Genomic DNA, 27,875 nt, shown 5'->3' on the forward strand with positions numbered 1-27,875 from the left:
TGTTTACATAAGACTAGAAGAGCCACCTGCCTTTTGGATTCAGAGAGATTGTTTGAATTTTACCTACACTGATTCTGTTTGTTCACTTTTTTCAAACTTGCCCCTCTAAGATTGTTAGAAGCCTTGAAAACACAGGGAACTGCATTTGTGCTCTGCCTCAGAAATATCTGTTTGTCTACACAGTTGATTATTTAAAGACAAGAATAAAAGTTAAAGAAAAAAGAAACTATCCAATATACTATTAATTTTTTTTCTGTGGAGAAGGGTTGAATTGATGGCAACAATAGTGTACTCCTGATTAAGTTTTTAAAAGCTTTATTTCTACACAGTGGTAAATGTGTTCAGATTCTTTGATGTGAGCCATACCATCTTACATTGGAACAGAGTTTGTCCCAACGTATTTATATAAAAACACACGTTGGTATATTGTCCACTGGAAAACATTATCATAGAATCATAGAATGGTTGTTTGAAGGAACCTTAAAGATTATCAAATGCCAACACCCTGCCTTGGGCAGGGATACCCAGGGACACCTCCCACCAGACCAGGTTGCTCAAAGCCCCATCCAGCCTGGCCTTGAGCACCTCCAGGGATGGGGCAGCCACAGCTTCTCTGGGCAACCTGGGCCAGGGTCTCACCACCCTCACAGCAAAGAATTTCGTCCTAATATCTCATCTAAATCTTTCCTCTTCCAGTTGAGAACCGTTCTCCCTTGTCCTGTGGCTCACCTCCCTGATCAGGAGTCCCTCCCCATCTCTCCTGGAGCCCCTTTCGGGACTGGAAGGGGCTCTAAGGTCTCCCCAGAGCCTTCTCTTCTCCAGGCTGAACCCCCCCAACTCTCTCAGCCTGTCAAATTATTACTCAAATCTATTACATTTGTGTGTGATTCTATAAATAACCTTTAGGGGGAACTCCTGAGGGAATTAGGAAGTTGAGCAGTAAGATGGTAAACGTAATTCATGGCTGATGCATGTGATGTAGTCAGTGTTAGAAGAAAGAATTGGAATTTCTCATATCTCTCACTGGGGTCCTGAATACAGAACCACCCTGATCATTGCTGTTGACACCTCTGTGAAAAGCAAGGCATGGTTAGACAGTACCCCAAAGAGAAGAGAACTGATCCTGAATTTATGTAACGGTCTCAGGTACCTTAATGAGATACACTTACCTGGAATATTGTGTTTGGTTCTATCATCTTTTCTCTACAATGTGTCTTGCACAACCTTTAGCAAGACATGGAACCATTCTTTTTCTGTTTCCTTTCCAGCAAAATAATCTGATATAACAATGATTTTTTGGGGCTTAATTTATGGATGCCTGAGAACTGTCTTGAGACCCCTAGTTGAAAGGTTGTATGATCAGTGCAGAGCATTATTATTACATCACATTAGCATTTAATATGGCTAAGGTTTTTAATGCTTAAAGAGACTGAATATTGATCGATTCAAAATGTTGAGGTTCTTTCTAGCCCCTTGCAAAATTCTTGGCTTCAGGCTGTTTATTTTATTGCATTATACTTAGTCATTAAAGCTAAATGAAGACATCTCCACGTCTGGGAAAACTAGGAGTTGGGTGAAGTATTTATCCACATCTTGTGGATTCGGAATTGCATTTTAAAAACATGGTTTTGATCTTTTTTTCAGCAAATGTTTTTTAAAATACAATTGTTTATGAAAAGTGGAATTTTCGTTAATGAAATCCTTTTTTTTAACCAAGAAAGTAAATTCTAACCCTCTGTGGTGCCTAAAAAAATCATGATTGAAACCACCTTTTAATTTGAAAGATAACATTATGTAAATTTATGTGAAATCTCTGTGCCACGGAAAAAGAAATTTGCTGTCATAGAAAAAGACTATTGCTAGATTGGTTTAGGTGATGATTTGGAAATTGTTGTTCTTGTCCTGAATTTGAGTTCATGAAACAGATGAAAATGACACAGAGACTGATGTCTAAATGTGACAAAATTTTAGCAGTATGCAGTTGTCTCAGAAGAATAAACTTTAAACTTTATTGCAACTTATTTTGTACCCTAGTTGAAATTGATTGCAGGCTTGCAATTTTTGGATGGCATACAAGTTATTTTCAAACATGCAGAGACACACCTTAGCACTTAATAGATAAGCTGGGAAAATAAATGAAAGGCTGTAAAGCCAAAATCTATTGTCCAGTATTTTTCCAGCAATATGGGGTGTGTTTTCCGAATGCTGGCTCACACCTCTTAAAATTCGCTTTAAATAACTTGCTACATTTAAAAAAATGTGAGGAATAACTTTCTTCCTCAGAAGAATTTGCAAGAAATGCAATAGGCAGGTCAGATGAGTCTAAACCACTGGGTTGCTGGAACTTCATTAATGCCAACATCAGGCCAGGTCTGCTGCATTCTTATTTCTAGCGAACTCTTAAGATTCATCTAAGTTTTTTAATTCTCTCATCAGGTGCTGATGTTTTATTTTTCACAATGTCCTTGTCACTCTGCAATGTGAAAAAATATGAGAAATAGTGCAGACTTAGGAAAGAAATATTCAGCGTGACCCAGCATTTTAAAATATCAGCCACCTTTCCCACCTTTCTTTTTCACTGGCTTTAATTTACTAATTATTTGAGTTACAGTTTTAACAGTAATGACTGAAAAAACTTCTTAATTGTTGAGTCCTGACAATGTATTTAATCTTGCATAGGAATGCAGTTGTGACTCACAGGCAGTACAAAGGTCATAATATACTGCCAAAGAGTCAAATCGTGAAGCCTTTCCCCTTAAGGGAAAAAAAAATAAAAAAAATGTGAATATTCTTGCACCAAAACACTTTTTAGTTTGAGCCTGACTTTTCAGAGATTTCTTATGGCACTAACTTCTCCACCCCAAGCCATCCTGTTCCACGATATTAAGCTCTGAGAAATGCCTACAGAACCTATGCAGTTATTGTACTTTTCTAAGGATTTATATCGGGCAAATTTTTCTTGTATCACTACAGATCCCGTATACATAATGTGTGCCTCCTTCCATCAGGCCTTGTGTTCTTAGCTCTGATGGTTAAATAAATTCTTAAACTTTAATAACATGGTAGCTATTAGTGCTTGTGCAAGTAAGAGACGACTCATTTCCCTTTAAGTTTGCTAAAGAGATGTATGAATTTGTTTCACAATTAATATGTATTAAAAGCGTCAGCAGGTGAACTGTGGAATTAGATCATATTCTCAAATGACAGGAGGGGAAAAGTTCTTTCTTATGTCTGTGGAGCTGGAACAGCATTTAAATAAACGCTGCAGTCATTCTTATGCTTTTCAAAGTAAAAAGTTTTTCATCTTTCCGAACGTGAAATACAAATTTAATGATGTTCTCCCACATAGAAAGCGCAGACTACTGAAGAATGCACAGCACACGTTGCTGCAGTATTTTCAGAGGGGAGATGCTGTAACTTTTCTCTAACAAATGATTAATTTGATTCTTTAGTTTAAAGATGTCAAATTTAAGTGTGCGAAAAGCCCTTTTACCTTGGTTTAGATGCAAGCATGAATTAAATCTAAGTATACGTTTTTAAATGCAAATGATGGTCTGTTCACAGTTATATATTCTGGAACTTCAGAGTTCTTGAGAGTTCAAAGAACTTGCCTGATCTATTGCATCCTCTGGCATGAAAGTTGATTAGTACAGAATGGCAAGAGCCAGATGCTTTTCATATTTACCAAAGTACTCTAGGAAGATTTGCAAAGACTGATTTTTTTAATATACTTCTCATCTGCTGTGAGTAAACAACCAATGTGTTCTTAAAGTCTGTAAAATCAGATCTGCAGCGCTGTGACTAATGGCACGTTTAGAGTCTACGAGGAGCTATCAGGAGAGATACACTTCTCCTCAAAGCTGGGCATAGCTCTGTTAACGCTGAAGGAGCTGCTGGGGAATTACCGAATGCTGTATTGTTACTGATGAGTGTGTTTGAAGACACAGCACAAACCTCTTTGGTGTCACAAAACTTCCCTTAAACTTCTTATTAGACAGCAAACGCCAACCCGAGTGTCAGACCAAACTGGGGGAGAAGCTGGCTGCGTCAAATCATCGACTGAAGAGCTCCATCAGACAAACTGAAGGATCCCTCAAGGGGCTGCAGGGTTTCAGCTGCATCAGCTTCTGCCACAAAGTGAAGTACCAGGGAGGGACTCGAGTTTCTTGAAATGTTAATAACTGTTTGGAAAGTTTGCTCCCTCCACTTCGTTATACCCAAATTACATCCGCAAGCCACAACAGGTTTTGTAGGCCTGTCAGCTGGCGCTTTACAGTGATGTCATTCACACCACAAAGTCAATTAAAGTTTTTCTTAAGGAAAATGTAGATATTTTCTAAGCAGATTCCTGCAACTGATATGGGAAAGCCTTCATATTGCAGGCCAAATATATGACCAGCGTTCAGAGATCTCCTCTGCTAGTGTGCTGTGTTCATAATACTGCAGTAACAGTGTGAGCAGGTTCTTTTGCAGGTTGGTTTGTCTCCCTTACGCAGTGATTAGGTCACAGCAAAGCAGGGAACCCTGAGAATTGACAGAACCCCATTTTTATCCTTTAAAGATGGTAAAAGCATTTTTTTCCTCTATAAACAGGTATTTGTATCCAAAGGTAAATGTTAAGAGGGGAGGAGGTTGAGTGGTTTCTTAAGCTGGCGTTGTGTTGTATTTTTATTTTCAAGTCCTTACACTCAGAATAGTTTACAAATTGTGAACTCTAGATAAACAGGATCAACCTGGAGGGTTTTCTGCCTTTTGTGTGTGAACTGCTCTGTGTCGGGGTTCAAAGTACAAGCAGTGATGTTACAATCTGTCAGGTATGAATGTCTTCTGAACTTAAATGGACCTGCCTGAGAATAATAGGAGTTCTGCACGATATTTAATACAATACTATTTGAGAGCACTCTCTGGAATATGTTTATCTTTGTCCAGAGGCACACACTGCTCTCATCTCCCAAAACATCAGACAGCTGCTACTTTGCTTAGCTCGGTGGCTTGATATTGAAGCTGTTAAGTTTGTTCATCAGTGAAGCTATTGTTTGGTATACGAGGTACAGGCAATAAGAGACAATTTACACATTTGTATTGAAGGCCAAGTGTTTAACATACTATTTAGGATTAAAAAACAAATCCTGATTCTGCTGAATTTTATGTATTAGAAAAACTACTTTCATTGCAAGAAAAGGAATTAGCTTCTTTTTGTGTTCCACTTGTGCTTATTGAAGAAATGTATATTTTAATGAGAAATCTTTCCTCCTAGATACAACTTAACGCTTCTCCCTTTGCTGTTTCTTGAAAGGCAAATTCTTCTGTTTATGATATTACAGTCTAGTACTATAAGAGACTGTAATTTCTCAAATAAACTTGGATTCATTAGAGGCATTGCAGGACTAATTAGAAAAAGATTCTTACTGAAAAATCAGCAAATGCAAAAACCTTATTCTAAAATTAATAATTAAAACAAGAAACCCCAAAATCATAAGTATGATTCTATAACTTGGAGGTAGGGAGATAATTGAATTTCAGTGCTTATTATTTAATTATACAGTTCATTTTTTCTGCCTTAAAATCTGTTTTTTAAGCATTTTATATGTGAAATTCATACTTAAGCTCAGTTATGATGAAGGCTAGAAATATGGAAATTGCTACTTAGTAGGATGGCTGAAACTCAATTTTGGCACCTTGGGCTTGTTGTAAGAGGGTATACTCCATCTGCGCGGGCTGAGCGGAGCTCTGCTCACCCAGACGGAAGAAAAGGAACGCTGAAGGATAATGAAATGGTCAGAGGTACAGGATTGTTTCTATATGAGGATACACTAAATGTTATGATCTCACAGCTTGGAAAAAAAATACCTGGGAATATTGGGAATACTTCCTCTTTATTTCACACAAGCAGGAAGGGATACCCATTGGAACCTTAAGCAGCCTTTTGGTTAATTCTGTCTTCAAATATGTGTGTTTTTTTACCTAACCAGTGATCAGTGTGGCTTTGTTGGCTGGCAAGGTCTCTTTAGTACACATCTATCCATGCAGCTGCTTCTTTCAAAGACTCCACTGCTGGAAACACGAGGGCTGAAATGAAATATTGGTAGAAAGACATAATATCTATAATTATACTGTAGAATAATACCACTTTTTTTTTTGTACTCTGCAGAAGTGTGTCTACAGTTGCATTTAGCTGATAAATTTCATCTGGAAACACAAAATACCTGCAGAATATTTTTAACATATTTCTGATTTCTTCTTATTTTTCTAATCTGCCCGGTAGTTGAGTATTGTCCATTATGTACAGTTAACACTAGTTTTCCTTTGCCTTGGAGGAGATGTTGAAAACCTGCAATAGCAAAGACAAAAAGAAATTGGAAGAAATATATTAAAATAGATGGTTATATAAAAGGGGTCAGTGAAAAAGATTAGGTTTTTTTTTTTTCTACCAAGAGAAATGCAGAAAAAGCTAATTGTGCCAGAAAGTTGCTGTTTTTTAGCTTCTGCTCAATTATTTTGCACAGCAATAGACAAACATGGAGAGTCTTCTGTGATGTATGTGGAAGACATTTTGAACTGTATGACTTTTCTCTCTTCGGCCTGTTCTGCTCTGGGCTAGGTTAGGGGGCGTGAAGCGGTATCAAAAGGCAGCTGGTTTATCTTTATTATTTGCATGTACATAATAATGCATGTACAGAGTACACATGTATGTGTATTATTTATGGTTTTTTTCTTATCTCAAGAAAGCTTTTGTTACCTGCTAAAATATCTAAGTAATAAAGCAACTGAAACCCTTCTTGATTGAAGTGATGCTTTTTCCTGTAACGTGCCAGAATTGACCATTCCTGAAACATCTGCTAATAGGTTGCAGTAACGATTATAAAAAGAATTCCGTATGTTTCACCAGATTTCTCACCTAGATATTGGGAGCATTAAATCTTTCCTTTTCCTAGGATGGAAATTGAGCCGGACCACAAATCTTCTTGCTTTCTACTGGCATATTAAGAGATGCTGCTCTGAGGGTCAATTGCATCTTTAAAAAATGCCAACATCCCTCTCGACAGAAAGGTCAGAGAAACAGCGTCACTACAGATATTTGCAGCGACCTGGATTCTTTCATAAAATCCCATTTGAATGACACGGGATTATAAAATAGTAAAGAGGAGACCAGGTGAATTAAAGATGTGTATGTACCTGTATTTCTTAAAGTAGTTTTTTGCCTCATTTACCTTGTATCTGGGTGTTCCTCAGCTAATGATCACCTCTGGAATTAAAGCAAGTGCTGTGATATATTCTAACTAGTAAAGGAATATGCCATATCTTTTATAACTTTCAGTAAAAGAAAATCAGAAAATAAAATTATCATGAGTTTCTATAATTTTTTCCTATTTGTGAAATATTTTTGATAATTGAAATATTTTAAATATTAAGACTGTTTAAACTCTATTCTATGACTTTGAGGGTGTACAGAGAAATGTTTTATCACTATGGAGATAGAAGGAAGGTGATTCGCAATATGCATTTGAGGTTTTTTCCCCACACTTTTACTTTATTTGTGTGAAAATGACTGACAAATACTGTTTTTCTACAGAAAATGTCACAAAGACCTCGCAGAAAAAGCACCGAAGTGATAGCGTGATAGTTTCCCGTGGAAGTTACACCACTTTGCTGGGCTTTTTGTAAGTATCTGTCTATTCTGTTTTGTGAGATGGCTTCTGGGATGGGATCCCATGTTAATATGACTCTTACAATATGTGTAAAAAAGGGAACACAATCTCATGTTACATTCATGACTTACTTGTTTAGACTTGTTCTTGGCTGCACGATTAATTATGTAAGGTAAATAACTAATTTATAAATTAAACATGTATGCAACCTTTTAATATATGTAAGTAATTATTTAATTTGTTCATGTATTCTTTTATCATTTCCAGTGAAACGATTATAATTAATGCTATTTTAAGAGCAAATGAGTGTAAAATTGCAGATGTCTTTGAAGGAACAGACTTCACTTAGGCAGGAGGTGGTAATTGAAATAATTGAACCTCACATTGTAGTTAAATTTGCCTCATGCTTTTACCTTTTAACAGTCAAAAAAGAATATGGAATTAAGTCCTTTAAACTTTGAGATGAGATTAATTTCATTTCAATGTGCCTGAGACAAAGATAAAAGAAGGAAGAGCGCTTGAAATGGGGCTTCCATGTTCTTCCTCACGAAACAGCTTCTGCTGGAACAAATCTTTCTGACAGAAGGTTCTCTTTGGATATGGAAAAACGCAAGGCTGGACAGTGTCAGAAACCTACCATCCTCAGGACAGGCTTTTCCAAAGGTTTCTAAGTGCTTGTGTCTCTCTGAGGGCCTTTCCTTGGAAGGGAAGGGACGTGGCTGCCCTGAGAGCCAAACCCCTTTCCTGTGGATGGCCCCTCATGAAGCTGGGTGGACAGACCTAGGTGTGGGGAGGACATGGAGCTGCCCAAGCTGGGAACTTCTCCTGCCCCTGCTCTGCCTCTCCCCAGCTAAGGAAGCTTCGATCTGGCTTTTTGTCCTTCTTCAGTCCTGTCCTTGTGCCATAACCCTCAGCCCCTGTTGCTTTCCCAGTGCTGTAATGGTCAGGGCTAAAGAAGTCTTCTAAAAAAGAGAGGTTTTATTCCCCTTCATACCGTACGGAGCAGGTCATTACCTCTCTGACATGGCTTGAAGCCTCCAGCAGCACACTTGGCTGACTGGAAATGGGTGATTTAGTGTTTCAGGGTCTTGCCGAGGTCGTGGGGTCTCCCCCTGGGACAGGGCTGAGATCCTGCAGACTAATTTAACAAGAATTATTAACACTGTTGTGCTTATTGCACCGCCAGCCAGATGATACTGTTACCCATTCATCTTCTTTTTCCTGTATTGGTGAGGTCTCCCTGACTTTCTAACTACCTCAGGGTAACCTGAAAATTTCACTTAAACAAAGTTCAGATTTATAGTGCATCATGTTGTATAACAGTTTTCTTGTCTAGTTCATACCGCACAGAGTTCATGTAGTAGATTTAAGATTTAAGATGCTGACAAGTTCTCCTCCCCTGGGAAGGATGAGTTGCTTTAAAGTTATTAAGGTTTCAACGTGAAACAAGAAACGGTGCCTTACAAAGAAAATAATCCCATTGATTTTGTGTAGCTTTTTGACTGAAAGGTTGTTCCAAAGACAAAAGAAAATACTTTTGAGTAAAATGAGGAAAGGATTGAGAAGAGAAAGAATGTTTCTGCTGATTGTTACAGTTTTGGCTTTTAGCCACTTGTCAAGTACTTCTTGTCAGAGGGGGAAAAAGCAGAAGAGAAGTTGGAAAGTTTCATGGATAATTATCAAAAAACCTCAATGTAGTCCTTCCTGACTGTAATTGCCTGCCACTTTTATGTGGAAATGTGTTGTTTTTAGAAACAGGTAACAATTTAATTATAAGTGGTAAAAAAACTCCAACCCTTTTTATTATAATCGCAGAAAGCACAGGCTGTGTGTGAGATTGTAGTTGGGTCTTCCAATGTGGCTGCAGTTGACCTTATCTCACCTCTCTGCTCCATGGTCCCCTGCTGTGGAACGTGCATGACGCTGCACTCTTCTCTCTGTTCATTGGGACACGGACTCCCTAAAAAGATCTCTCTAAAGAGATTTAGATTAGATATAAGGAAGAAATTCTTTACAGTGAGGGTGGTGAGGCACTGGAACAGGTTGCCCAGGGAAGTTGTGGATGCCCCATCCTTGGAAGTGTTCAAGGCCAGGCTGGATGGGGCTTTGAGCAACCTGCTCTAGTGGGAGGTGTCCCTGCCCATGGCAGGGGGGTTGGAACTAGATGATCTTTAAGGTCCTTTCCAACTCTAGCCATTCTATGATTCTATGAACTCAGTTTCCCCTCTCTCCTGTTAAGCTGGAGGGTCAAAATGTGACCAGCCTGTTAGTAAAATGGTTAATGCACATAAGGGGCAGGAGGTTTCTCTTTAAGAATTGACTTTTTTTTTTTTTTAGCATTTATAGTAGATGACCAGCATGATATGTTAATACAGCTGGGATGGATGTTATAGCACTTGAAGTATACGTCAACTGCAACAACAGCTGTGAAAAACAAGTCTTGTTTAGATAAAATTCTTTGTTCCTTCAACTAGTGAGCACTTCTAGAAGAAAAACCCACCTGGCTGATTTGATTTAGGTAGTTTTGAGGATGATAATGACTCATTCTGGAAGGCTGCTACCAGAGCACACTCCAGAGCTGAACAAATTTGTGTCAGTCTCACGTTTTGTTGAGTATTACTTCTATTCTTTCACAAATCATGATCTCAAAAGATATTTAGAGAGAGAGATTTCTGGTCTGCGAAGACCAGTATCATGCTGACCTAGAACCGTACCAGGCACTTTTGAGACCCCTCTGTCATAATGCTTTTAAACGATATATAGTTTGTACCATCCAGTTTCACTTGGGCCTTGGCTGACTTTCATAGAGAGGATCACTTTAGTGGTCGCAGATTTTCTTTTCTGGTTTGGCAACTTACAAGATGGGTCTTCCCATAACATTTAGCCCATACTCAGCATTTCTGAAACCTGTATTTTAAACTTGTGGTTTAAAGTCTAGCTTTGGAGCTCACACTTAAAAATTAGTTGAAAAGCTGGGGAATGCTTAGGAAAGAACCAGAGAAATTATTTGGAATCTGGAAAACTGGATTACACTGGTAAGATTTAAGGAAATGAATCTATTTCTAGCTTAAGTAAAGGTTTAGAATATCTTTGACTATAATCTACAGGGAAAAAAGGGAGCAGATATTGGGAATAGGGATCTTTTTAATCTAAAAGACAAAGAACATAAGATTTTTCTTTTATTATAACTAGAATACACAATATGAATAAGGTGCCATTTTCTTTTTATCACAATGGTGATTAACTGTTTTCTTCTTGCATTTTGATCTTCTGGCCCTGGTACAACGGAAGAATGAAAAATCTTTCAGATCTTTGTGGCAGAGACACAAATGTGTCAAAGGAATAATATCTGTCCTGGAATCTGGATCAAGCATTGATTTCTTTTTTTACTGGATTGACCTTAGCTGGCTGAATCAGGAAGGTAGAAAAGCTGGTTGTGGAGAAAGAGCCTGAATCATCATCTCTTTTTTTTTTTTTTTTTTTTTTTTTTTTTTTTCATATTTGCTGAATACTGTTTTTTAAAGTTACAGGGTTTGTTATAGGATTTTTTTTTTTTTATTTATTTCATTCTGTGGAAAAGTAGAAGGGAGGAAAATCTCAAACCATATAGTGTGCTTTTCTTTGTTGAGGTCTGTAAGGGTATACTTCCCTCAGGCTCTGCATAGGAATAATGGGCTGCTTGAAATTTCATGTATGCTTGAAAATTCAAGGCAGAAATTATACTCATTAAATCAAACAAACAACTCCCCAAACCATTCCGCACATCCACAGGTCCCTTCACCCACACTGGATAGATAAGCAGATGCTCATCAGAAGAATGCCTCATTTGGATAAGGGTTACTGGGGCTGTAGGCATTATAACTAGAACAATACATATGTTTACATCACAGCTTCCTCTGAATTTTTTAGAATTCAGTTATAATAGGGACTTCTGGGAATCTAGAAATTGGTAGCTTCTGGCTGCGCTGCAAGAGTTTGTAAATTCCTTATTTCACACAGCCCACCCAGATTCTCTGCATCTAGCCCTGTATGACCCTGACAGAAAGTAAAGTAGCTCTTCCCACATGGTATCTGGAGAGCTCAGCCGAGATAGTAATGAATTTCCAGGCTACCTGGCTTATCCAGCTAAGGTAACAGATCCCGGCAATTCTTTAAGATGTTGATGAGCATCGTCTCTAATTTACCTTCTCAGACATCAAGCTGTCTGCTCTCCTTCCTTGTAGGCAAATACAAACTACTTAAGCACTGGTAACTCAGTTTTAAAGCTCAGTAATATTGTTCCAGGGTCCTGATTAAAATCTTACTTACTTCCCTTCATAACACTAACTTCCATAGGGTCAGCCTTGGTTTTTACTATACATTCAGAAACCTCATTGTCAAAGGGTGCCTACATTGAGGTCCTGGCTCGGGCCAGGAGTACTCTTTTGGAGTGAGTCCCTCAGTTGGAGGGACTGGACAGGATCTAGTTCCTTTCTGATGAAATTAAGTCAGAAGATGCAGGATCTAGTTCCTTTCTGATGAAATTAAGTCAGAAGATGCACTCCGGGAACTCACCTACTCTTCTCCAACAGCTAACTGGCTGTCCATGGGACCAGAGGAGGGTCAGAATAGTCCACAGTAAAATTATTGTGATTCCGTTGTCTGACTCTAACTGTTGGTCTATGAGATTCGGTGGGTCTGCGCTTGGAGTATGATCATGCAACAGAATGTTGTTGTAGATGACATCCCTGGAGTGGATGAGGGGTGAATGATTGTGTCTGTACAGACAGTTCTGTCATCTCCGAAGTCTGATTTCCAGCATTTGAATGGCAACTTTAATAATGTGCTTATAGCACAGATTCTTTTTGTATCATTAATTTGTAATTTTGCAGTCTAGCTGAAGTCTGAGACGATGTATTTGTTTAGTTTGCTTCAAGATGCGAACATGCTTTTGTCTTCTTCATGCAGTGAGGAGTGTAATTTGCTCCTACTCTTTGTTTCTTTCTCTGCACTTGTTCCAATACGTTGCTGTCTTTCCAGATATATGTGAGGTGAGAAGCGGCCCTGCAGGAACTATCCCTCCCAGAGCAAGCTTTGACAATGCAGACAGCCAAAAGAGCGTATTCATCTCTGCAAAAGTAGATCAGAGGCTTACGAGCAGCACAGGTAGGAATATCTGAGACTCCTCTGTTCTTGCTCTCTTTCCTGAAGGTGATATCCCTTGGGTGTGGAAAGGGAAGAAATATGGAGACTGGATTGCACTTGACCTTGAAAAAAAAGAAAATCCTCTTAAACTCAGAATTGCCCTATAGAAAAGGAGATCTTGAAGAGCTGAAAATACCATTAAATACATGATGAAGCAATAAGTTGAGAGTTTGAACCGTTCCAGAAGGCTGTCCTCTCCAAAGAGATAAAGTTTGAGAACTTCAACTTCAGAGAAACAACTCTGGATGTGAAAATCTTGACTGAGGAACAGAAGAAATTCCATTAGGTACAGTAGAAAAAACAGATTGTGGGATTAGGTGGCTCTGTGATTTGACTGGGGTTTGAATTGAGATCGCTAAGATCACCTTGAATGCAGTTTAAGCGGGATGTTGTCTCCTGCCTCCAGAAATAAGAGTTTGAACATCTGTTCCCTGATGGTTTACATCATGAAACCCCTAACACAGTAACTTTCATAACCTTCACCTCTTTAAGAGTCCTGTATCCTGTCCTGTGCTGCACACTCAAGTGCTTGTCAGGCTAAATGCACATCTGCTGAATTGTCCTTTTATTTCAAGACACTTTTAATTTGTTGCCTTTGCAGACTGAGATTTTTAATAAAAGCTTTGGAAAAGAGGTGTTCACACCTCACGATCCAGTCAAGCTGTCATGTAATGCTTTTTTTTTTTGAAGACAGCGTGGTTTTAGCTAACTTCCTTACTTGTCATAGCCTGTAAAACAGTTTGGACTTTGGTTGGGAGGAGCTGCTTGTGTCACAGGAGTCCTGACTTTGGTTTTTTTTTGAAGATTCAAGTTTATTCATATTCTGTATACCTTGAAGTATTTGAGGCAGAGGTGGTGAGCTATGGTTCAGATCCCTCTGTGTTCTTGGAATATGGACTGTAAGTTTGCCATTTAAACATCAAATATATAATTTTGCCTCTAAATTTCTTCCTCACATCAGTTTTCCATTGTATGCCCTATGTTTGTGAACAAAAAGTATGTTTTTAATAGTAGTGGAGTTAGATATAAATATATGGAAAATAGTATCTCATCAGCTGGAAGCTGCTGGTGTCTGCTCTGGCCGTTGCTTTGGGAATGCTGTGGGCTTGGGAGCTGGCTCTCCTGCTGGGGTCTAGGTGAGCTACCTTGCTTTTCGGGCACTCCTGCACGATTCCCTAAACTAATTCCAACAGGTACTGCTTAAGTTTTCCTTTATTAATACTCACTTCAGCTCTTTGGGAAGCATTCTTTATCAAAATGTGGGTGTACATCTCACATGTGTTCCACCTAACATGGCACTAATGCAAAAATCTTTACTTTTAAGTCACACCCACCTGGAAAACAAGGGTGGGCTCTGGCAACTCCCCTGAAAGTCCCTGGGAGCTGTGTCCCTCAACTCTTTGGGGCATGCCCACATCATGCAGTAGAGCCCAGCAGAGGAAACCCTAAAATACTCACCTGACTCCTTCCCACCAAACCAGAGTTGGAGGCAACATACCCATCTCACAGAGTACTTACGCTAACCACACTTTATTTGTTTATGAAGCAGAGTTTATTTGTTCAACCACGTGTCACTGGGATACATATTCCTCTGGGATGAGTCACTAAAATAATTTCACCGTGTCTGCCTGTGCCTTTTTGCCCTATTTGGGGCTATTTCAGGGATTGCACTGCCTTGTGTTATTCCACGTGCACAGAATGCCCTTTGGCGGCTGCAAATATTTCCTCATCTGAATTTTATCGTGTGATTGAACCAGGGTTCAGTTAGATGGTTAAAATACTGTCTACTAATTCACGCTGGTCAATATGTCGGCTCCTTCAATGCTTCGACAGAAAAATAGAAGTGATTATCTTCCTGCAGCCTCTGTGGGTTACACGATTGATCTGCAGCTGCACCACGATCTTTTACTGGTGTGGTGTATTGACCAAGCCGTGGGAATGTTTCTTGTTTGTCTCTGTTTGGTTTCGTACGGGCCTGCTAGGAAAAAACAAGCAAGAGGAGGAAAAATTACAGTTGAACATGACAGACACCTTGCAAACCCTTACAATTTTTTTTTTTCAAGTGCAAGCTTTAACTAAAACCAGCAATATTTTCAGACATCTGAGCCAGTACTGAGCCAATTCGCTATTTGAAGAGACTGAAATAGAGGTGTCTTAAAATCCAGCTTTGCAAGTGTTTTGCTCCAGCTGACAAAATAGCAATGCTTTTCCACAACTGTTTGGATGGGGCCATGAAATAGATGCTTTAAGACAGTTTTATTTATTTAAGATATTAAAAATTACTCTAATGCAAAACTGTTTGTGATTTTTTTGAATGATGTTTTTCTGATTGTTTAAAAGCATAAGTATTTCAGAAAAATGAGAAGCAGTCAGTGCTTTCCAGCACTTTTTAACCAAAGAGTCTTCTGTAGCCTTTTTTTGTCCTAATTTTCCGTAGGGAAATTGCAAGCTTGTTCTCTGCTGTGGTCTCTCCTGCTATTCCACTTGCAGAAGATGCATCGTGGTTGAGGCACTGACTGAAAACTGGGGTTTGCAAGTAAGCTATCTATCAGCTGTAAAATAGGTCTTACTCCCTTTCTAATGCAATATATATCACACTTTTCTATAAAAAAAGTGTTGGTGTCAAGAAGAGGGATTGAGAACAATTTACTGAGAAATATACTGAAACCTGTTGGTAAAGATACTCTTCTGGGATATAAAGGTTCAAATCCCAGCAAAAAGAACAGGTATCTGTTTGAATGTGAGTCTCACATCTGACCGAAAGGCCCTGCTTTTGGGCTGCTTGAGAAAAAAGAAGATACCACATCTTCCCCATCAATTCTGTAAATGTCTTCTCGCTCTATCCTATTAATTGTTAATATTTAGGTGCAAAAAAACCCACTGCTTTTTACTTTGTTGAAAAAAGCAAAGATTTACATTTCTGATCCCAATTCATAATTTTTCCACTTGATTTTTAAATTGTCATTATAATGAAAGATCATTTGCTTGAAAAGACATAATCATAGATTTATAAGCTTGTCGATAGGAAATTTCTCAATAGGAAAAGTATAGTACAGAAGATAGTCTAGAATATTCTTGGTTTCAGAATTAGCAGGAAGAGAAATATGGAGATGCAGCTTGAAAAGGACCATTCTGCTTCATTCGTTCTAATTTGCACTGTCATGCAAAAATACCCCCAAGCGTTTCCCAGCACATCTATCTATGGGAATAATTGGGAATTTAATAAAGTACATTTGCAGCTCAGGAAAGTTCCTTTATAACTACATCAACAAAAACACATATGTCCACTGTAGTTACAAATAATGCAAGATTATTCTATTTCTAACTATTATTCTGAAGAATTCATAGCACTGAAACCCATTAAATAAAAATGCTTTAACCTGTTTAATACTGGAGCTTTAATGAATTATGTATGAAAGTAATTTTGTCTAGACTGTGCTAAGTAGCAGAACTGTGGTTTGCTTTTTGTTTGTTTACACCTTTTTTTCCCTTTTCACAAAACAGCTTATGTAAAGTAGTTTTAGAACAAGTTTTAAAACCAGCTTTTGACTTTGTGCCACCATCCACTGATGAACATAATTGATTTGGTTACAAATAACAGGGTTTTGACTTTCAGTGTACTGGGATAAGCGAGATAAAGAGCCATGTGATGCCAGATACATTTGATGTCAGAAGTTTTCCTTCTGGACATAAACTTAAGGTCCAGATGGTGTTGGTTCTCATAATTTGGCCCTAAATGTCTTACCAGAAATGAATAAATAAGATGAAGACCTAATGAGATATAATGTTATTTATAAATTTAGTATTTATTTGAAAGGCACACTAATATTATATTAATAATTTTGTCTCTGTTTATTTTATCTGAGCTCAGAAAGATTGCTTTTTGCCTACTGTCCCTAGATGTCCATGAATAAATAAGTCCCTCTTTTATTCTGTGTGCTGTGCTTTTGTAGCACTAGCAAGTTAGTCAAACCAGATCTGCACAGCTATTTGCTGCAGAATGAAGAGTAGAGCCTTGTTTTCCCTTGAAAGCTTCTTTTTTCCTTTTGGTTCATCTGAAAAGAACCTTCTTTCATTGAATCAGCCCCGTCTTGCTGAATGCTCCATGTGGCAAATAAACAGGGAGGCTAAGGAGCCCCCTAGTACTGCAGAACAAGATGATGTTAAATCACTTTTTTTTTACCATGCATTGATATGGCATATGTTGAAAACAAAGGTGTGATTAGAAAAAGAAAAAAACGCTTGAGAATCGACCTCTCTCCTAATATTTTCCTGGTGATTCTTTAGGCTTGCAGCTGAAATGTAAACCTGACCCTGAACTTTATCTTTCATTGTTTTCTGGTTACTGGATCTCATTACACATTTTAAAAATTGTAATTGTCAGCAGCTATAAGCCAGGAATCTGTTGCTTACATGTATTTATAGATGCTGATCAAGTCATCATATCTTCTAATTGATAAACGAATTGGAGTTTATTGACACTTTCACAGGTGGATTTTCCATATTACAAGTTATTTTGAAGACTCTTTTTGAATCCCTTCTAACTTTTTTCCAAATATTTTTTGAAGTGTCCGCTGCACAGCATGACACAATATTCCAGTAATGGTCTCACTAATTCTCTTTACAGTGATAAATACTAGCTCTTCAGTAATCTTGGTATTTGCTGGCTTAAGCATCCGAGAATCACAGTCATTTTCTTATCTACAACACTGTGCTGAATGCTCATGCTTAATTAGCTCATTTACTATATGACCCCGGAATCTTTCTCAGTGTAAAAGTGTTTCAGAATGCAGTCTCCTGTTTTGCTCTTAGATCTTGGTTTTGCCCCTGCAAATTACATGGTCTTCAAAAAAGTACATCTGGAACAATCAAATCACTGTGCATAGCAGCTCTATACACTGTTATTTGCACTCTGCTCATTTTTTGTTATTTTCAGGCTGCATGTGTATAGAATTCAGCATTTGTTCATCTATTACACATCTTCGCTGTTGTTTACGGCAGGGAGGAAGAATTTATATCCATTAGTGAGATATTAATGCAATGCAGATAAAAGCAGACGGATTAGAGTTGTGTGTCTGAGGCAGCTGGTGCTTTCTGTTGTTTGCTCTGTGGCAGATCTTGCTGCTACACACGGCAGGATGAGCTGAAGCCAACGTGAACCCATTCCTGAGCCGAAGCATTTACAGTCAAGCACGCTAAGGTAAACTGAAAATAAGGTTTATGTGATGATGCTGCAGTGGGTTTTGGGATACTCCACCTCCCCGCCCAGCAACAGAAACCATGGAACGTATCCGGGTGGATACCTCAAGGCAGGAGCATCTTTAGCCACTAAGCTGAACCCACCAACAGTCCAAACGTCAAAATATGAGTCGCCATATTTTAGGAATAATAATGTAAAGTGCATCCTTTGCTATACGTGCTCCTTCTACCCAGAAAGTTTGCAGGAGGGTCATAACACTTCATACACTTTTGTTCTGGATTTTGCCGTTGAGTTGTGATGTGGGATGAGAACTGGTTCATAGAATCACAGAATGGTTTGGGTTGGAAGGGAACTTAAAGATCATCCAGTCCCACCCCCTGCCCTGGGCAGGGACACCTCCCACCAGACCAGGTTGCTCCAAGCCCCATCCAGCCTGGCCTTGAACCCCTCCAGGGATGGGGCAGCCACAGCTTCTCTGGGCAACCTGGGCCAGGGTCTCACCACCCTCACAGCAAAGAATTTCTTCCTGACATCTCATCTCAATCTCCCCTCTTTCAGTTTAAAACCCTTCCCCCTTGTCCTGTGGCTCCCCTCCCTGATCAAGAGTCCCTCCCCATCTCTCCTGTAGCCCCTTTAGGGACTGGAAGGGGCTCTAAGGTCTCCCCGGAGCCTTCTCTTCTCCAGGCTGAACCCCCCCAACTCTCTCAGCCTGTCCTCACAGCAGAGGGGCTCCAGCCCTCAGAGCACCAATTCTGTGAAGAGACAGCTGATGGTCGGTGATAAAATACTAGCAAAGGGCATGGGACTGTGCTTGGGCTCCATGGATGGGAATAGCATGTTACCCTCAATGCCCCTGGTGTTGACTGTTCTCTGCATATGAAAATACTTTTTTTCTGTTTCATTTGAGGCAAAGAGGGTGTGTGCCTGAAAAAATACTGCATTATCTATCTGCCAGGTGCAAAGATATGATCTTACTGGTTGAAAGTATTAGGTCATTCAAGTGCTAATGGAGTGGACCTTGAGTTTTTGTTCATTGGAGACTGTTCAGTTGCTGTAATGTGATGTGAAGGTGCCATCAGAGTGCTTACTTTCCATGTTTTTAGATGGCAGCTACTCTGACTATGTAGCCTTCATATTTTCTGCTATTACAGGTTGTATCAGGCCTTTCTTTTCCCCTGTCAGCTCCTGTCCCCTCTCTTCATTACCTCATTTCTAAGAGTTCTAGCAGCTTTTTAGGAGTGTTCTGTGTGGCATCTCTTTTGCTCTCTCTTGCCAAGCTACCTCCTTTCCCACAAAGCTGCTTGTGTTTTTCATCTTTACCGATCTCCTATGAGGCAAAAATGGACACAGAAGTATGGGAAGAGGCTTTCAGAGTGCTTCAAAATTATAGGATTAAACTTTTTGTAATTTATATGAATAATATAAAGGAAGGTGGAGGAAGATTTGAAGGCAGTGTTGGAGAGCCTGTCAACTGGGTGTTGCTTTGCTTCATTCTTTCAGTTTTAGTTCTGTTTTCGAATGCTGTGTTCATTCTCTTTTCTGTTTCTGTTGCCCGATTCCCTCCTGACTTCATTAAAACTCCTGACCCTGTGCCAAGAGAAGCTTTCATTTTTGTGTTCCTGTTGTTTCAGGATTCTAGGATCTTGGTGACTTTCTTTTGTCGATGTGTTAATCGCTGTGCTTTCTAGTCAGGCACATAGCTGTTAGCAGTAACGATGTTGTCTTTTTTCCATTTGTACCAAATGGACTGCAAAGAAAGCTCAGGGGGAGGACTACTCACTCTTATCCTGCTCCAGTGTGAGGTCCCTCCCATGGGAGAGAGTCCTACACGATGTTCTCCAAATGTGAGTCCTTCCCACAGGATGCAGTTCTTCATGAACTGCTCCATTGTGGGTCCTTTCCACGGGGTGCACTCCTTCAGGACCAGACTGCTCCAGCGTGGGTCCCCCATGGGGTCACAAGTCCTGCCAGAAAACCTGCCTCATATATGATATATGATGATATTAGTATATGTGATTATGATATATGATATGTTATATATATATAATCTTTAACACAGATTCTAGCACAGTTCTTGGTCTAGGACTATGGTTTCTATGTACTAGTGTGAGATAAAAAAATTATATTTAATAAGAGAGTGTAAGAGGATGCACCAGCTCATCCCTGCTTTCTGCCCTGGATTGACAGAACCGACTGTAGGCACTGTTTTATTGGGATATGGTGATTAACAACCTGTCTGCTACTCGACTCCACCAAATAACTTCTGAATTTCTTAATTTTGTAGCATCCATGTTGCTCAAACTTCCATAAACTCAGATTAACTCACTCTTTTTAGCTTTTTAATATCCCAGTATTTTTTAAGTCAGAAACATTTGAACAGTATTTGCAATAATGATTATGTCATTTACTAAGATTGTGGGGTTTTCTCAGTCTTTGTTTCAGCAGGAGAAATGAGAATGTGTCTCCTTGAAATCCAGATAGTTTTTTAAAAAAGAAATTTTTTATTTTAAAAAGAAAGATCAGCTGTTCAGACTGGCTTTTCCTGTGCTAAAGAGGTTATCTGATCTGTTCTCTTTTTAATCTTGTCAGAATTATCTTTTTTACATTGTGGTTCATCCATTTTTTCTTGGATGTCCTTATCTTAAAACTGTCTGTTCATTAAAAATAATCCCTGAATACAGATTAATGACTAGTTATGATTTTGGCCTGATCATCTACTTGTTTCTATTACAGAGCGACTATTGGCAAGAGTAATAAGTGTATCATAAATTGCAGGGTCAGATCATTAACTGCAATTGTTATACCTCTAATATTTTATCTGCTTCATCACTCCTCTGTCTACAAATCTATCTCAGGTAGGAAAATTCTAATATTCCAAGTCTCTAAGCAGCTTTAAATACCTGCCCTAGCTTTCAAAAATCAAACTTGATTGTCCCTCAGCTGTGGAATTTTGCCTCCAAACCAAACTGGTCTGAGGATGGGAGGGGGTTGTTCAATCATGCACAAGTGACAACTTAAAATCTTGTATCTATCAACCCTTCAGAGTAAAAAATGTGGCCTTCATATCTCTTGACAGGAAAATTTCCTGGATGTCCAGTAGAGCCATGCAGCTCAGCTTCGGGTTCTGTGTGTCTGAAAGATGGAACAGTAAACTTATAGGTTGTGTGTAATAGGAAAACAGCAGTTTTTTGGAGGGCTTGAGGGTTTTTTTTGGGTTTTTTTGGTGGTTGTTTTTTAATTTTTAAAAAAAAATCTTAAATATATCTTCTGTAATTTTCTTTTCCTTAAACCTCTTTCCAGTTAGAAAAGTCTAATGGTTCTCATAAACCATTTTCTGTCCACAATGTTCCAACATTCTTGAATAGCTTTTTTTTCCCCCTGAAAGATGTAAAATACTGTATTAGAAGTATTTTTAATGCTTTCTGGGACAGTCTGCATAATTCCCAAGTAGGTAATGCTCCTCTCAAAAAGTTATGGTGATGATATATTCAATCAAACAAAACCATTTTGTTTTTAACCGTAAGACAAAATTCAGGTGCAGTTGGAGGTACCTGTTTTGGGAGCTGGGGATGAGGGTAAGCAGATGGGAAAATAAGATAAGGGTGATTTTCTACTGCAGTTGAAAACCTTGAAATTCTCCTAAGTGTCTTCCCCCTCATGCTAAGGAAAAGTGAGTAAACTTTTGTCAGATGGAGGAGTCACAATATTTTGAAAGTTTTGGACTGGAGAAAATCATATAAAAGCTCTGGGCATTTCACTCCCAGCTTAGATATCCTGTATTAATTTCCCTTGGCAAACTTAGCATTCAGAAAGTGAGAGTTCAGTTTAAATGTGAAATCACCTTTTTTTTTTTTTTTAGCTGAAAAAGGAGTCTTTTGTCTGAGCTGTCACTGCAGCATAATTTATCCTGCATTTATTACGATGCACATTCAGTCGCTATTCATTTTTTATTTCCTAGGGTTAATTAGAGTTTTAAAGTATACTTACTCCCCCACTGCTACATAATTATAGCTTATAATGAATTGTCTCTGAGTTTTGATTGGTTACTGTGGCTTCTCATAGTTTAACAGGTAAACCTGGAAATAGGAAGCACGTGTTCCACAGTGTTTAGGAAAAAAATAGCCACCTGAAAGCTAAGTGTCTCGTCTGCCCTTCTTGAGAAGGCACCTCCTGTTGTCAATGAGGAAAGATGGGTAATGGATAGGAGAGTTTGCCCCCATCATTTTTACACCTGAGTCACGGGGTCACAAGAATCTCTCTCCATTGGCTATTAGAGACACTCCAGAGAAATAGCTCCAAGATCTTTTCAAAGCCCACACTCATTGCTCCGCTCAGACACAACACTTGCCCCATTTTGTTGCTCTCTACGAACCTCCCTCTAAGAAACTACTATGTCATTATTGAAGATAACCACATTCTGTCATGGCTGAAAATATGTATTTCTGTGTGGTGTTGTCATTGCAACAATACATATTTTCAACCATTTTCACATTTGAAATTTCACATTAGTCCTGACAATTTAAAAAAAGGTTAAGAAACACACAATTTTAAGACCTTATAGAAGATGCTATCCAAAATCATAACCCTTTTCTGCTCCCTTTGGCACACAACAGTCATTTTGTTCTTTGAGATTCAAATTCAGTTCTGAACCCAGAAACTTCCTTGCAGTAGATTTTTCTTGGCTTTTGATCTTATGAATTTGGGTAGTCCAACAGAGAATACGACCAGGCTCTTCCTGGGGTCAAACAGCTTTTCAGTCTTCATATAATGCTGAAAGGAAAAGTAAAACTCAATTTTGTTCTTTGAAGGAAACATAGTTCACCTCTACAAACAGGGAAGGGGGACACTCTTTCCACAGGCGATATGTCATTCGTGGAGTTTGCATTTTGGTAAAATATTACGTGAATACTCAAACATGATTTTCTAGATGTTATTTTATTTTAACTAAAGGAATTTCTCTTGCATTCTACTGCCTTCTTTCCTTCTGATAACGTGCAACATAGTATGTGTTACTTTCTAAGTAGCATGCCAAGGAGGTAAAATCATCCTCTGTTTGTAAAATGGTGAACAAGAAAGCTGAATCTTCTCATTATTAAGAATAGAAAGCTGCCTTTAAAAAGAAACCAAGTGATTGATTCAACTATAGGAGGATTTTTTATTTTTATATCCTTTTAATCAGTGGATCTTTAGTGACTAGCAGAAGATTCTCCAGTTGGGTTGTACAACTTGTTATCCTGCCCTTGGAAGCTGTAAGAGCAAGAATATACTTTAAGTAACAAAAGAAGAACTGTTAAAGAACAGTGTGCATAACAAAGCCTTGCTATAAATTAATTGCGAGTATATCTTTGAATTGGAATAAGTTAGAGAAGCAATAATGAGTGTTTTTGAAAGTAGTGGATGGTGCAAAAAATATTGTTATTGATGTCTAAATCTTTGTATGACTCCTTATTGTCATCACTTGATTGACACAAAAGAAACTAACAAGATAGGCGCCAGAGACAGCATTTCCCAATACCTGCCTATTAAGTTCCTTTATTTAAACCAGAGAAAACTCCCATGGTACTTCCAAAGAAGTCTCCATTTGCTCTTGAGCGTGTAGCCGGGTGCCTCACCCCGTCTCACCCTCAGTCTGAGAGCCCTCGGACGACAGTTGTATCAGACACTGATGGCTTGATACAGGGGGACCCTGCGGGTCCCCAAACTCTTCTGTCCTCTGTGCCAAACTGTTCTCTCTGTCTCTCGGAGCAAGCAGCCAGAGTACCTCAGCAACTCTCCAGCTTGGAATCACAGCAGAGGTACACCCGGCCTGAGATTCCTTGTAGGGACCTGTGTTTCCACAGCAAAAAACAAACTAAATTTGCTAAACCAAAGTCAGTTCTGACAATGAATCTGTTCTAAGTCTTGGTATGACAGGAAAAAAGAAGTTGAACAAAGTTTTTTTTGCTTTGGGGAACATCTCTAGAGAATCATTCTTAACTCCTTTTTATTTTCACACCAATGTTTATATGTTTGTTAAATTATACCGCATGGCCATTATGACTCAGTTATAAAGGCAGGGTATTGTATTCTGTTGATTTAAGCATAGAGACATTTGTATTTATGGGAGAAAAAAGTTAGCTTTATTCTTATAACTGAATTATTTCAAAGTCAAAACAACTCGTCGCATGAATATAATTTGAAAGTATCAAATCAACTTACTTTATTCGACTTAGTCAAAACACCTTTCAGTCCTACCAAAATGACACATAACAGGCTCATTACCCTTCTGTCTAATGAACAAAGATGAATTGTCTTCAATCTCAAAGTCAAATCATCCTCGTATCTTGTTACTCTGTAGTCTCTGGGAGCACCTTTAACTTCTTCAGTTTAGATTTTGTTGACTGGAGCTCCGTGTCTTCTCTGTTATACTGAAAATACTGAAAACTTTTGTTGTCTGGGTACATCTTGAAAGTTAAATATTTGCTAGAATATCTTCCTAAAATAAGAACATCCAAGCATATATTTAAGTGGGGTTGGTTTGTTTTTTTTCAGATCCAGGGTGGAAATGGCATGTGTTTTGCAGTCAACTAGCATATTACTGTGCCAGATAACCTCACATTTGCCTGAATAGGTTATTATTAGGCTCCCTCCAGTTTGAGAAATGTATTTGAGCTGTCAGATTGTGTCTAAAGGTGGCCACTGGCTTCTTTGTTTTTAGTCCCCAAATTACACATGACATTTATTGTTAAATTCAAGGTGCCTCCATGCAAAACCCATTCACTCTTTTCAACTGCACGCTTTCTACTGACTAATCAATAAATAAACAATTCTCATGGCCTGTGGCTTCTAGTGCAGTCACTGCCTTTTAACAGAACTCGCTGCCTTGGAAGCCAAAAGGACCTTTAAAAGGATTGAAACAGTCATACATAATTAAGATTATCTGCCTGTATATTTATGCTTTGATACCAGCACACAGACAAAAAATTAAAATCTGCGGGAATTTTGCCTCTTTCACTTAAAAAAAAAGTACTATTTTCAGTTTGTTTATTTTTATTACTCATGGACAAATATTTTCTATGCTACTTGGATAGAGAGAGCTAGGAGAAAGAACGAAATCAGTGAAATCCTTTTAGAAAATGTAGTAGTACTACAACTCCTTTGTACTTCTCTAGGCAACTTTGAATTTACTGCTTGCTGAGAGTTAATGGGTTTTGTACTGGGATATTGGCCAGAATTCCCTGGCTGCCAACAGTTGATGACCACCTCCTGTCACTTGTTTGTGGCCTATGGGAAATTGCAGCGTGGGAGTGCATCAAAATCATAAAGGTATATCTTTGATAGGGTGGAGCAATCACAGAATCATAGAATGGTTCAGGTTGAAAAGGACCTTAAAGATCATCGGGTTCCGACCCCCTGCCCTGGGCAGGGACACCTCCCACCAGACCAGGTTGCTCCAAGCCCCGTCCAACCTGGCCTTGAACCCCTCCAGGGATGGGGCAGCCACAGCTTCTCTGGGCAACCTGGGCCAGGGTCTCACCACCCTCACAGCCAAGAATTTCTTCCTGAGATCTCATCTCAATCTCCTCTCTTTCAGTTTAAAACCCTTCTCCCTCACCCTTTCAAGGAAGAGAAAGGTGATTCACATTCTCACGTCCACTGTTTGGTATTTCCAAGTGCTGATGAAGACCAGAGAAAATTATCTTTTGTGCTCAAGGCATTTAATGAGGTTTGAAGAATGTTGTACTGCAGGTAAATTTTACTATCTCGTATTAATCGTCTTTTCAATTAACGATACTACATTTACAAAGCTGAAGTGAGGTGAGGTGAGATGTCCACCCATAGCGTATTGGATTTCTCCCAGAATAACTTACATCCCCTTTCATTCAGTAGCCTCACCACGGGAGCCTTCTGCACGAATTGTGGGGTAACAGCATTTAGCTGTTTCCTTACTGTGAGGGACGAAATAGTTTCCATGAGTCAACAAACAGACATTCCCCATGCTCTGAAAGTACTGCATGCTCCTGGAAGACTGGAAATAATTGACCAGGTTTGCTTGAGAGAGAACTGAAGCTCTCACATACCTTGGCCGAGTAAAAGCAATTGGGTGATGGGGAACACCCCTGTGAAGGAAAGACCTAGCGCAATTTTTGAAGTTGTCCTCTTTCAGGAGGGAATTTGGGTCTGGGAAACCTCAGGTTCCTGCTGCCTGGAGAGAGCCGGGGTTAGACAGACACATCCTCTAATGTTTAAAGTTAGGAAGTGTCTCTGATTCCCCTCTTGTGATAAATTTTAGAAAGCACCTGGAGCCCACGTGCAGATTCATCTGCAGAGAATTGCAAGCTGGACACTGCAGCAATGAGCCCCGCAGAGTGTGCAGAAGGCCTTTTCGTGCCCTGTGTTCATCTTTCCCCATTGCTTTGCAACTTTGTCCTGTCTCATTCAGTGCTCCAATTCAGGACCTTTTTTTTTTTTTTTTTTTAATTAAAATCTTCAAAGATTTTCCTGCTTTGCAGTCTGTAGCCTTGACATGTTAGATATAATATAACGAGCTCTTGGAGACCAAAGGCTCTCATGCTCAATAAATCCTTTGAGACTTGTTACCATCTGTCAATCATGAGCCTGATAAATCTCCCTACTTAAGGCAATTTAGAACTTTTCAATAGGCCACTTGAGCTTACAGCACCTTTTAAAAAATTGCCTGAAAGGAAAAAACTTGATGAAAAGCAGAAGACAAATAGCTCTCATTCCAGTGGGTGTTTTTTAAGTAGCTTATGTCTGTCCCAGTTGCTGTCATGAAGCCACTGGGCATATGCTTCTTTGCATTTACATTGGCTATTTAATGATTAACCTGGACCTTAAACCAGACATTACGCTCGTCAGGGGGGATGAAGCTGCCAAATTCTGCACTGAGACTCCAACCTTCAAAGAATGTAAATGGCTTAAGATGGGGCAGCAAACTTGAATGTCTCTTTGAATGGATTTTGTATTATTTAACTGAAGCATCAAGTCTCCACCCATTTGAGTTAAGAAGAAGGTAAGTCCTGTTCAGCAAGAAACTTTGGGTACTTTGGTGTCACTCACTACAGAACTTTACCCTTGTTACAGCCAGACGCTGAAGGTGACAGGTAATCAGGCACACATTATTTATGAGTGAGAGCTGAGGCCATGGAGACCTATGTAACTTCAAGACTTATTTCCTCACTAACCATCAAAGATTTTGAGAAATACGTAACCAGTTCTTTGTTCTGTCTATTACTTGCATAAGATTTTAGACATGCATTGGGCAAGAGTAAAAACTGATATTTCTGCATTAAAAAAGTGGCAACAACTACTTCATATTTGGCTTGTTCAGACTATATATTTTACTATCAGTAAAATATATATCCAAAACCTGGAATCACTGAGAGCAGACAGTGAATAAATTCTGAAGTGAATCCGGGAGCTGACCCTGCTAAAACAAGAGAGTAACACAGCACAGCTTGCTGTAGTGCCACAACAGAACTAAGTGTGTCTGGCAGTGGAAGCAACAATCATCTAATAAAGATGATGTGGTAAATTTTATGAATAAAAAGATATAAAAGGTCAAGGTTCTTATTTACACAATGACCCAACAAGTGCTTTTTAATTTTCTTTCCTTCTGGAACCCCAGTCATCCCATGTCTTTGGTTAGAGGTGATGTGAAGTGAAACCCAAATGACTAGAAAAAACTATTAAGGAAATAGAAGTCCTTTTGGCCACTTCTGTCATTCAAATAAACCTGGACTGATGACAGCAAATTCTTCAGTTGAATATCCACAGGAAAATAAAGAAGTTCCTCTCATCTGGGAGGAGTGGACAGCAGCACATTAGCACACCCCTGGAGC

This window comes from Numenius arquata, chromosome 7 (assembly GCF_964106895.1).
Source record: "Numenius arquata chromosome 7, bNumArq3.hap1.1, whole genome shotgun sequence".
Taxonomy (NCBI): Eukaryota; Metazoa; Chordata; class Aves; order Charadriiformes; family Scolopacidae; genus Numenius; species Numenius arquata.